Here is a 12214-nt window from a genome sequence, read left to right as displayed (position 1 = left end):
CCATTATCCGTGATTACAGAAACATTTTCATTTTGTTCAATAATTTCGTTTTATCTGTTTTATCAAAACGTTCGGCATCTCGAAGCAGAAGAAGGAGCAGAGGAGGAGAATTGTTCTTTTTCGATTCCACAGCTTCCTTCGTCCACCTCATATTTTCTACCCTGTCCACTATTTTTCGCCGTGCACACAGAGGTTCATCCGGCAATTACGTGCGGTTCGGTCCATTCGACAAATGTACTTGAGACATGCAGTCACTTTCCAACGAAACACGAACGCAATTCTTCCTCGCAATCGAACGATTCAATGTAATAGAATCTTTCTTTTTCGTTGAATTTTCTTGAAATATCTGCTAGTTTCAGTGAACGAGATATCTGATATATTGTACGAAATATTCCTCAATGAAATCTCAACTTGCGATAAAACTTACTGCTACGAGTATTATGAATCCCCTAATACCTTCGGATATTGAATCCTTTCTTATGAAACTAACGCTACTTTCTCTTATATTATACTATTATACTAGTGTTCTATAGATACAGTAAATGCGTTAACTCAACAATTAGCAAATGATACAAAGCCAATAATTTACTTTTAATATACTTGTGTATGGCACGTTGCTCTTTTTTTCCAGATAATTAAACTTAACGTGCGAGTCTTTGATATAAAATACTCCTACGAATTATTGTTCACACCCCTAAATTTTCTTACGACAAACGAACATATTTCTCAAGTAGATAATCTTCGTGTAAGAGATTATACAAGATGTGATCTCTATATAGCACCTTTAGTATTATCCATTGAGGCAACCATGTTCAACGCTACAATCGTCGGAGTAATCAAAAGAATCAATTCGTAATTTTTCATTAAAATTTTATAAATCTATAACACTACGTGGCTAAGAAGATTGAAAAATATAAGAATTCATAGGATACACGTAGTACGCAAAAACATATAAAATATTCAAAGTCCTCGTTTTTCTCCAACTGTAACTAAAGTCTATTTCATCGATTTCTTTAATTACATAAAGTCTAATTCCATTAATCTCATAAAAATATATATAAAAATCCACAATCATAGATCACATTAAAATTAAAATAAATTTTTCATAAAACGTCTTAGATTATCTTTTCTACAAAATGTAACAGCCCTGTGTCTTACACATTTCCTCATACGTTGCTCATACCTTTGATACAGATTTCACGCTTATGGCGTTGATCATTCCCCTGTTAAGGGCCAACCGAACGATACGATTATATTCACCTCGTTGTAAAGAAGATTCGCGATTCACGATGGTTCATGGAGCGAGGAAGGTATTTGCCTTGGAATTAACGGGCGCCATCCTTTCGAGTCGGTAATACGGCTGATGAGCCACCCTTAAGCGCGAATCGTCAGCCGATTTCGTGACCAAGAACGACGCGACACGGGCTACAAATGACGCCTGGAATAGCGTAAACACCGTAAGCTGGGTGCGGCGTGTAAACGCGATCAGATTTACGACCGCGGTATTTACCGCGATAAGCCACGACCCACTAATGCGAACCGTCTGTAGCAGCGCGAGGATTGAGCGTTGAACACGCCACTCTCGTGGACAGAAACTTTTCTATGGGGGAAGAGAAATACTCTTTGGATGGCGCAGACGTCTCTGATGGAGACCTATAAACCGGCTGAGAGAACTTGAACCGTTCAATTTCTGCGATAGTCGTCGAAAGTGCAACAGAGGAAAAATCTGTACTTCTTTCGCGACATAAAAACTCTCCGAGGAAAAAGTTGTAAAATGCAGTACAGCTTGAGAATAACGATGAGAAATAATAGTTCTAAAGCAATATCGAGAAATAGTTACTCGATTGGCGATGTTTCTCAGTAGAGATTCATAGAATTTAATTTGTACGAAGATCAGTCAAGTAAATTACCTCTTCCCTTTAATTTCTATCGTATTAATTTCCACCGTATTTATTACGGTATTTATCGGAACTTATTCGAAAGACATAGAAAGACATACTCTGGAAGCTTGCAAAAACTATTCAATGGAACTCGTTACCTAAAAAGACGAGCATTTAAAAAAAAAGAGAAGAAGAAAAAACGAGGAAAAGACTCGAATTCTAGTTGAATCTTTCTTAACTTTCGCTATACCAGGTATGTATCCCAACTATCTATCCAACTATCTATACCAACTATCTATCTACAACTCCGGCACAACTCCGGTACCATTCCGGTATAATTCCGGCACAACTCCGACACTACTCCGGTATAATTCCGGTATTATTCCGATATTATTCCGATATAGTTCCGGTACCATTCCGGTATTATTCCGGTATAGTTCCGGTGCCATTCCGGTGCCATTCCAGTATTATTCCGGTACCATTCCGGTATTATTCCGATATAGTTCCGGTACCATTCCGGTGTTATTCCGGTGCCATTCCGGTGCCATTCCGGTATTATTCCGGTACCATTCCGGTAATATTCCGGTACCATTCCAGTATTATTCCGGTATAACTCCGGCACAACTCCGACACTACTCCGGTATAATTCCGGTATTATTCCGGTGCCATTCCGGTATAGCTCCGGTATAACTCCGGTACAACTAATACGTTGGAAAATAGTAAATGAATGTACATAAGTTTATGTTAGCAATAAAGAATATTTTTTTAATCGTTCATAGCTTCTTAAGCAAGAGGAAGTAATTCAGCGTTGATAACTAATGTACGTAAATGTAAAGTATTCAAACGACCGAAACAAATTATCGTTTATCTATATAGCGAGTAAACAGATGGATATTCATACTGCGAGTGCAGGAACTCAAAGCTTCGTCCGTTTCTGCATTATCCGCGATGCAGAAGAAACGAGAAACAGAACGCGAATCTCACGGGTCGCATCTTCTCACACGGCACGTACGCAGACTCGTTTCACGATATTATGCACATCCAGGGATTCCTGTCCGTGTCGAAAATCGCCACGAAACACTGATAAAATTCGATTCCATCGGGAACGAATAAAACTTGACTCCCGAAACTTTCTAACTAATAAAAAAAGGAACAGCGTCTAGACGGTGCAAACAGTCTTCGACTGGTCTACAGGGATTCCAAGAAATATTGTATTTAAAACATAGATGAAGAGATAATTAAAGTATACATCGTCGACCAATTCTTCGATGATTTCATATTTTTACAAAGGAATACTTCTTTCTGTCAAAACACCAAGTGGCATAAAAATCGAACAATTAATAAAAATGAACTTACCATATTTCAAACGCATACTAAAAATAAAAAGAAAATAAGAACAACGAGAAACGTTCAATTTTCACGTATTAAATATCAGTAAATATCCTAATACCCATAAGTAATAGCTAGCAGTACTTGCTATTGGCCGAAAGCTCGAATAAAAAAAGGCAACTCGCCAAACAAAGATGCGAGCAGAGAACACGAAAACAGGTAAATAAGATGAAAGGATAGCTGAAGCTTTTTTTCTCCCTCTTGCGACGTTCTAAAGCACATCGATCCACCTCTTATTCGTCAGTCGTCAACAATATCCGAGTTTTCGATCAAAGGATCCTGCTCGAATGCCGCTTGGCCGAATAAAAGAACGCTCGCTGCTGAACTATTTGCCGATGATCGTCCAAACTCCTTTTTGCGTCGCTTCGATACCTCCTTTATTGTTTTATGACCCTTTCAGTGGATCGCTTCCTTCTTAAACGGTTGAACCTTATCCTACGTTATTTTCCTGCTTGAAGCTCCGTATGGTTAAATTACGTTATTTGAGTCAGCTAAACTTCAATATCTTACAATTTAACCTTAAACAGTCAAATCATTTTCTCGTTTTTAACATTTTCTTTTGCTCGACCTAAAATGCACGATGTTTTCTCATTCCCTCGTTATTATATTAGAGACTAATGCCGTCTCAGGGTATACGACCAGTTTCATTATTCTGTGTAACGTTCAAGACTGAATTTTATAACGTTGAAGCAGTTATTCGAGTGAGTCGAATAACCCTATCTTGTTATTATTATATCTTACTATTGGGTTGGCAACTAAGTGATTGTGGAGTTTGTCAATACCACCTAATGACAAAATCCGCAATCACTTAGTTGCCAACCCCATAGTTTCTCCTATTTCAGCTAGTCCATATCAAATTTCACGACGAGGTTCGATATCGATTCGTACGAATCTTCGAACGATCAGCTCGTCTCGCGTCGCTAAATCGTCCTCCATGAGCGAATCAGCTGCATAATTCGCTCGTCTCGTAGCGCGGAGATCGAAATCGCTCTTTTTACCGCGACGATCTCTCGCGTCTGTTGAAAACTGCGCGAAAGAAATTAGCCGAATTCCGAAACAAAGGGAACTTTTATCTCGCGAATTTTTAGCTTCGTATACTCTTGCCGCTGTTTCGGGTTTTGCGTCGCGAGCAAATTTGCATGGAAATGTTAGGCTTTTAATTCCAACTCCGAATCGCTGTATAAAGCGATCTCTCTCCGTTCTATTGATTTTCGGTAGCTGATTTTACTGGCAGTTGTCGCGGGTAATCAAATATTTAGGGTTTTAGTCGAAAGATAGATTCATCACGTTGGATTACACACACCTTTCTTTGCGAAAATAATATTTGGTTGACAAAATGTGGAATTTAATACTACAATTATTAATTTTAAACCGTTTATTGTATAATGTGTTAAACGCGAATAACGTAGATGGGGCGTTGAATGAATTATGTACTTTGAAATAAACATTAATTAGCCGCCCTCTGTTGAATATGGATATAGTAAAATTTCGTCGCAAACGGCATTTCGCGCTAAATTCTCGGCAATATTAATTAATTAAATACGATGTACGTCGACCGGACCAATTATTCAAATAACGTTTTATCGAGTCTTTTTTGCCAAGGGAAACGTGTTTCGTGAAACACGTTCGGTCTTATTGGAGGATGTATCTCCCGGGAAGACTTGGTAGTAGTTTTCCTCTTTTTCAGAAACTCGCTAATAAAATAGAGCGCTGTAAGAGAGAATGTGTAACTATACGCCAAGCGAATGGACGAAACACGGTTAACGGTGTCGCGTCCTCGCAGTTACGGGCAAAGAAAAGGAAATTAAACTCCCTTACAACTCTATCTCCATATATTTTGGAGGGAGAAACGCGATCCACTGACTCCATTCGCTTAAACGCGACCATCCCTTTCGCATCTGTTTTTTTCCATTTTCAGAGCCAATCGATATTTCGAAAAGCTACAGCTACAGATAGTTTTCAATTGTTTCGAGTGATTCAACTAATGATGAAAACGAAAACGCGGGTGGAAAAAAAGAAAAAAAAGCTGGAGATCGACCCTTTCAGCATTCATCAATCAAATTGAAACGCGTTTCGTGTAACCCTGCCCGTGACAACTATCGATATTTCGATGGAAAAGTTTCCTTCGAACGACGACGTTCTATTGTAGGTACGGATAATCGCTCATCGCTTTAAACCGCGCCACGAGCAGATACCGCGTCTTATCGACGTTCGTAGTTCGCACAGAAAACAGCAAACGTATAAACGATCCAACATTCCCTCGAAAAAGCCTTGCCATTGGCGGAAAATACCACTTCGAATCAAGATCTTACAACGCCCTCGTATATACAATCGCTCGACTCGGGAACTTTGAAAGCTCTTCGTCTTGATTCAAACTCCTCAAAGAAAGCGTACTTTTTCAAAATTTTCAGACAACGCTCGCACACGAATCTCCGTGACCCGGTACCGAAAGAAACTTTCATGGAACGTTTCCAATTTTTCTACCACGTTGCTTCCTCCTGATGATACGTACGTATCGCCGCGTTTCCACGGCTTTTAACCAATGGCTTTCCGACTGCCTGCCTCGACAACGAGAAGACTACGTAATATTGACCGACTTCGTCGAGTATTTCCGAGTATTTCCAGCACCGATACCCTCGGTCCGCCGAATGTGTACAGGTTTCAACGTAATAGAATTTTTCCTCTACGATATACAATTTTTAGAAGCAGCAGAATCGATCGATATTTTTTGACACCACGTACGCTAAATCAATTTTGGAAACTGATGCTACGTAGCCGGCGTCATCAAACAATATAGTGGACACTCGAGCTTAATTTTGCCGGCCAACGGCGGCAGCCAGGTAACTACGTTACAAGGGATTTCTAGGTATCCCTAGCCTCGGTTTCAGGGAAATTTCAACGCGAGCAGTCTCCAGAGTGCAATTCACTTACATAGCTAATACCTGGTGCCGTCAGCCGAACATCAGCTGCGAGGGCAGATTCTATTAAGGAACGCTAGACCATCTTATCAGTTACAACTCCCGTAGGATTTTAGTTTCAAAAGTCTTGGTTAACTCCGCATTCAGGCACAGAACGACGCGATTGTAGAACCTACCCGATGAAGATACCCGCTGCTCCGATTCATTAACAAACCGCCGAGCCCCTTTCAATTTTACGCTCGTAACACTTTGCACCGTTTGAGAATGATACTTCGAACTGGCGATTAATCATGCGCTACTATATCTCGAATTTTTATCTTTGAAACGTATTCTCGTTTTAACAAATAAAAGGATGTTTCGATAAAGTCCGTTGGAAAAAATTAAAACGAAAAATGATGCATTCTCCTTTTTCTTTTTAATTTAAGAAATTTATTAAAAGATAAAAAGATACGATTGAGTATCGGTGGAGTGAGGTAGCCTTTTTTTTATTCTAAATTGTTCTTTGATAGCATACAGGAAAATAAATGAGAAAACTATTCCAATGAACTGACTAATAGCTTAAGAGACAAACCCCGGATATTAGAAGAAATTCGCCAACAACAAAGCCGCGTAATACAGTGGAAAGCATAATTGAATTATAATTTGTATAAATTATTTCTTATCGCTGCTAACATTTGTCCTCACACACCAGCCCCTGTGGCCTAATGGATAAGGCACCGGTCTCCTAAACCGGGGATTGTGGGTTCGAGTCCCACCAGGGGTAGTAATCGCAATTTCAAAATTAGCATTTTTATTAACCTTTACATTGCCTAAAATAATTTTTTCCAATTATGTACCTTTGGATAATTTCAATTTTAAAAGAAAACACGTTTTTTAATTTTCAACTCGTTTTACGCGCGCTAAATCTAAAATGCAATTAAAGCAATCCTTAAAGCTAAAAAATTTATCGCTACGAATATTCTGCGATAGATGCTTCGTATCACAGACGAATAACAAATATTTACAACGTCAAGAAAGATACTTAGGTTATTTTTATTACATTTACTTTATGGATACGTTGATATAAATGGTAATAAAATAAAGAAAAAAAAATAATTTACATAAATCGTGGCTAATGCTTCAGTTATTCGCTTCATTGCACGTTATGATTTCAATATAGGCACGTCCTATGATATTATCTCGCTTCTCTTGTGTAACATCTAGCTAACTTTGTGATTTCATAATAACAGCTCATTAACATATTCCGTATACCATATGCCATTGTAATATCAATTTCTAATAATTCCATTCCCCATACGTATGAGCAAAGCTGAATATATAAATAAATAAACAAATTACAAATGCAAATAACCGTATCGGATATTCTTCCGTAATTTCAATAATACCTCTTACTGTATTGTCAACGCGTATTATAAACAAATCAACGTTTTACTTTTACATCGATGCAATATACAGCGAATGTAATGCTATACAAAAACGGTGAGAGGATTTCCCTACTTTTCAATCCGCTGTGCACGTGGACATTTTCTCCTTTACGGATTTTTGTCGACGAGCGGAATCAGTGTGGGGCCAATTATCGCAGATTGTATGACGGGTTCGCGAGCGAGATGGTTAACGGCGCTTCAATTGGTCTAATCGCAGTCACTTTGCCGGGCAAGTCCCCGCCGGGCACCGACGTTCACGACCCGTTTATTAAATAAGAGCAAAGGCCACGAACCATTTGCAAAGTGGGACGAATGGATTAGATTTCCTGTTGCAATTCTACGCGTGCATACGTCCGCCTTCAACGACGACTAATGAATGCACCGATGAAAATCGCTCCATTTGGGCGTGAGATCGCGTTACGTTCCTCCGCGGAGAAAAATAGCGTTAACGATGATAATGATAACAATAACCATTTGAGAATATCAGAATCAATAAGCTACGGCCGATTCTTTCCGAGCAATTTTCCATGGGAAACTGTTGTTCGGATATTGCGCGCGGTATTATACGTTAATTAATTCGCGTCGAAAGTTTCTAGTTTATAAATTTCTAATTATATTTAGTAGAAACATATCCTTGTTTCTATCGAGTTTATGACTGGCTGCTACACGCTTGTGATGCGTTAATGTGAGAATAGGTTTGGATATCTCTCGTTTGAAATGAAAATTATAGTTTAATATTATTGAAAACGAGAATGTTCGATGCAAATAAATTCCGAAATGTTACGAGTTATATGGAACAAAGTGTTTCCATTTGTTTGATTATTTCGGGTAATAATGGACAATGAAAGGTAACGAATAATAAGCTTTTGTGTAAGAAACGGCGGGAAATATTCGCCCGGAAGGTAACTTGATATCGAAATGCTGTATCGGATCAGGAAGTAAAGTAAAAGTTCATAAATGTTATCCGCAGTATGGAGTAATTATTCAAACGAAAAGATTCGTTCGACAAAAGCCAATTCAACATTAGATCAAACTTAAAACCACGTGTGTCGTTCCCGACGTCACTTACAAATTGACGTGTGTCGTTTTTTTGTTTTTACTATTACTAAATCCATCTAATAAAGCAAGTGCATGTTCTCAACAAAATTAATACCGACCGAAGTAATATGTTATTCGTTATAAGTGTTATTACAATAAGCTACATATAGTACATTAAAGTACACATTACAGGACCATTTTCACGAATGAACACACACACACGCGACAATCAATTTTCCCTCTATCAACAGAGCGACGAACCCTAAGCAAACTATGGCCGATGAAACACGAGACGAGTTCCCTCGTGAGAGACTCGACAAATTTTTCAGCAGAAAGATCTTGTATCTTTGCAGGGACAACGAAGTCCTCGGGAGAACCGAGGGCCAATTGGAAGCCGTTTTCTACTCGTCCTGGAAGTCACGAGAACGAACGGTGACTAATAATACATCGTGAGTCACGACATGAACCGTGACATAACCTCGAATATCCTAGTCCTCTCGGCTTCTCTTTTCTCTTACTCTGTCTCTCTCTCTCTCTCTATATATATATATTTTTCTATCCTGCGTTGATAGCGGAACCCTTTGCCTTTCCCTTTCTTATGCTCACCTACGCGAATCCTCGCCGACTGGCGGAACAGCTTGTAAAATATTAGAACCCGGTAAGCAGTCTCGACAACAAATAATCAGTCGCCGTTTCTCCTATATCACCGCGTAGGCGGAAGCACTATTATCTTCCTTTCGAATCGAAAGGACCGATGAATCGAACGTCGATCGTTTCGTAGACTCAGCTATACAAACAACCTAAGGCATCATTGTGTTGTCTCATTTTTCTCGTTGATCGTTAGTTGAAGGGAAATCGTAAACTTTAGAAACGAAGATATGTACATAGAGTAACAACGTCCAGAAGTCACGAAACACTTATTAATACATTTAGGATAAGCATACATAATGGCTGACGGAAGTACTTAGAAACTTTTTTCCGAGTACAAGTCACACAGAAGTCATATCACAATGAACTTCAGAATTGAAAACTAAAGAGAACCGATAACATTTGAAAGCGTTGCGTCTGAAAATTTATCTACGAATTTACTACTATTCGTTTCATTATGAAATTTGTTGCCGCTATACAAGAGCATTCATTAACTTGTAACTTATGTAACGAATAAGTTTCATTAATGATATTAGCTCAATTGTGCAAGAGAGGCTAGTATTATAGCGAACCTCGATTATCAGGCTATATTATCAGGTTACAGTATGTTATACGTGACGAGGCAATTCGACAAGAATTATATTATACGTTAATAAACGAACAAAAAGTAAATGATTTTCTCTCGCGTAGAATTAAAAAACAAAAAAAAAACACGGGTCACGAGCAGTTCGTATGATCGATGTAGCATGATAATTTTGTTCGAACGGTAGCGAGTGTAAACAGGGAAAAAATTACCGGCTAAATTAATTCCTCAACATCGGTGCTCTTAATAGCGTCGCTAATAGGTATCATTCTGATGCGAGCGTTACGAGGGCAACGAAAGATTCTTGTCGGCGCAGTTAGTCGACATTTTAACCTGGTATGTTAGCTCGTTACACTAATTAGAGAGCGGAAAGCCTCTCGAGTATCGGGCGTTGTATCAAGGATGAGTATCGCAGGAAAATTTATCTCCGAGAGTACATCGTGTATTGGTCGATCGACGGTATCTGAATCGATTCCTCCTTATGGCTTCTAGAGCGGAACTCTGCGTTCGTTCCACGAACGGGAAGATGAACGAGAAAAATCATTGAATAGCCCGACACCGTGTATTGCTAATACTAACCGAGCGAAAACGAGAAACAAAGTTGTTCCTAGCGAAGCTACTTCACGTGGCGAGTTTACCGTTGTGTACTATGTATCTGGATCGATGCAAACATTCCACCAGCGACCTCGAGATGTTATTAAAATAATTATCGATCCTCGAGGCTCCGATTCTCTGCTGCTTCGTCGGACTAGAAGCTTTTGGACACGATACGGACTCGTATAGTATATACGTACCGAGGGATTTTAATCGTTCGGGTCTAAAGTAAATGAGCTTAATTAAGATTTTAACGTATGAAACGGAACTAAAGGAGCTAACGAACACCAATGCGCGTCTATAGTCTGTGGAAGAGCCAACTGATGGTTTCCTATTTCCTCGGAAGACGAGAAACGATCGACTGTCGTGTTTTAACGCGTGTTGCTCAACGACGAGACAACTCGTCACGCGACGTCGGATGTTCCGTTGAATGGAAGACACGATGTGATAAAAATCAGTCGTACGTGATTCGGTCTTTAACGAGCTACTTTCACGGCATTTCTCTGCTCTCACGACCGCTTATTTGGTTCATTGTGCAACTTGAATCGTCCTTCGGGACCTGCCACTATTTACACCTCGGCTCTTCGTGTTCGCGCATTTAAATCGTACGCTCTGCTTCGTCTATGTTACCAGCGGAAACGCGAAGAAGCAAGCCAGCTAGTCGATGCAATACACGAATCAAGAAGTACTTTAAAGGAAACTTTTTCTTAAGGTTACACATTGACAGCTGGCCTTCCGTAACTTCTTGATTAAAAGTGCTCCTGCGAAATCGTTTCGCCTCCTAGGCTAACGCTGCCGTACTTAGGCGGTAACTTTGTAAATCGTCGTTCACACGAAACTCAAGAAACGGAGGAGGAAGAGATCGTTCGGTGCCTGGAACGAGTTCCAGCAAGCTGGAGGGGATTTCCCTAAGGACTTGTAGCGCGTAACGAGTAATTCTTTCTCGTGACACACATCTCCGAGAGGGATCGAAACTTTCCTCAAACGAGATTTCTCTCGTCTACCGTTGGATAAAAGGGGAGCCAAGCGCAGCTCCCCTCCCCCATGAAAACTGCATGATGATTAAAAACGCGGTTTAATCGTCTAGAGGCTTTTCGCCAGTGCCGCTCCTTTCGTTCCCGTTTACTTGAATTTTCAGACCCCTCTGCTGAGACTGCGCCGCTCAAATTATACTCCCACGGCTATATTTCAGGACGGTGGCGTTCCCCTATGCTACCTTCGAGTACCTGCAGATTATGGGATCCGGTCGTGGGTCGGCCTGAGCACGTAATTCTCTGTCCTTTCAGAGAAATCTCAACAGGCTTTATTTCCAGAGCAGGTAGGAATGCTCTGGCGGTACATAGTTCCTAGAGTAAAAGATTGGATCGGCCCCCCAACCCGCCGGCAATTGCCTCCAAAATTATTGCGTCAAGCTTGTAATCGTTATAAATAACACGATATTCGTACAAACGAAAACCTCCTACCTTTGTCTCCTTCCTTTGAGCTATGAATTTTCAAGATACACTTGCACGAAACCGATAATACCGTGAAGCGATATTACGCCGGCTATTCTGATGCAATTTGCTCGATAAATTCAACGGCGTTAATACGACGGTCCTCGATTCTCAAGGAGAGAAACGGAAAATACTTATTTCCATTATACGGGGAAGAATTATTGAGACAGGTCAAAAGACACGACGGCAGAGCTCCTTAGAGAGTCGTTTAATTTTACAATGCGGCATATTTCTTTGGGATTCATAG

General features: G+C 39.9%; 1 protein-coding gene and 1 non-coding gene across 3 annotated transcripts in view; one reads left to right on the top strand and one right to left on the bottom strand.

Annotated features, from left to right (window-relative positions):
- Window positions 1-12214, bottom strand: part of LOC100645516 (CD151 antigen) — an 89489-nt gene that overhangs the window by 64083 nt on the left and 13192 nt on the right. The gene's annotated exons all lie outside the window — the stretch shown is intronic.
- On the top strand, window positions 6878-6950 carry TRNAR-CCU. Its single transcript has one exon. It is a non-coding gene; the product is annotated as a tRNA-Arg (tRNA).

Source organism: Bombus terrestris, chromosome 2 (assembly GCF_910591885.1).
Source record: "Bombus terrestris chromosome 2, iyBomTerr1.2, whole genome shotgun sequence".
Classification (NCBI taxonomy): domain Eukaryota; kingdom Metazoa; phylum Arthropoda; class Insecta; order Hymenoptera; family Apidae; genus Bombus; species Bombus terrestris.
The sequence above is the reverse complement of the archived record's forward strand: the minus strand, read 5'-3'. Positions and strand labels throughout refer to the sequence as shown.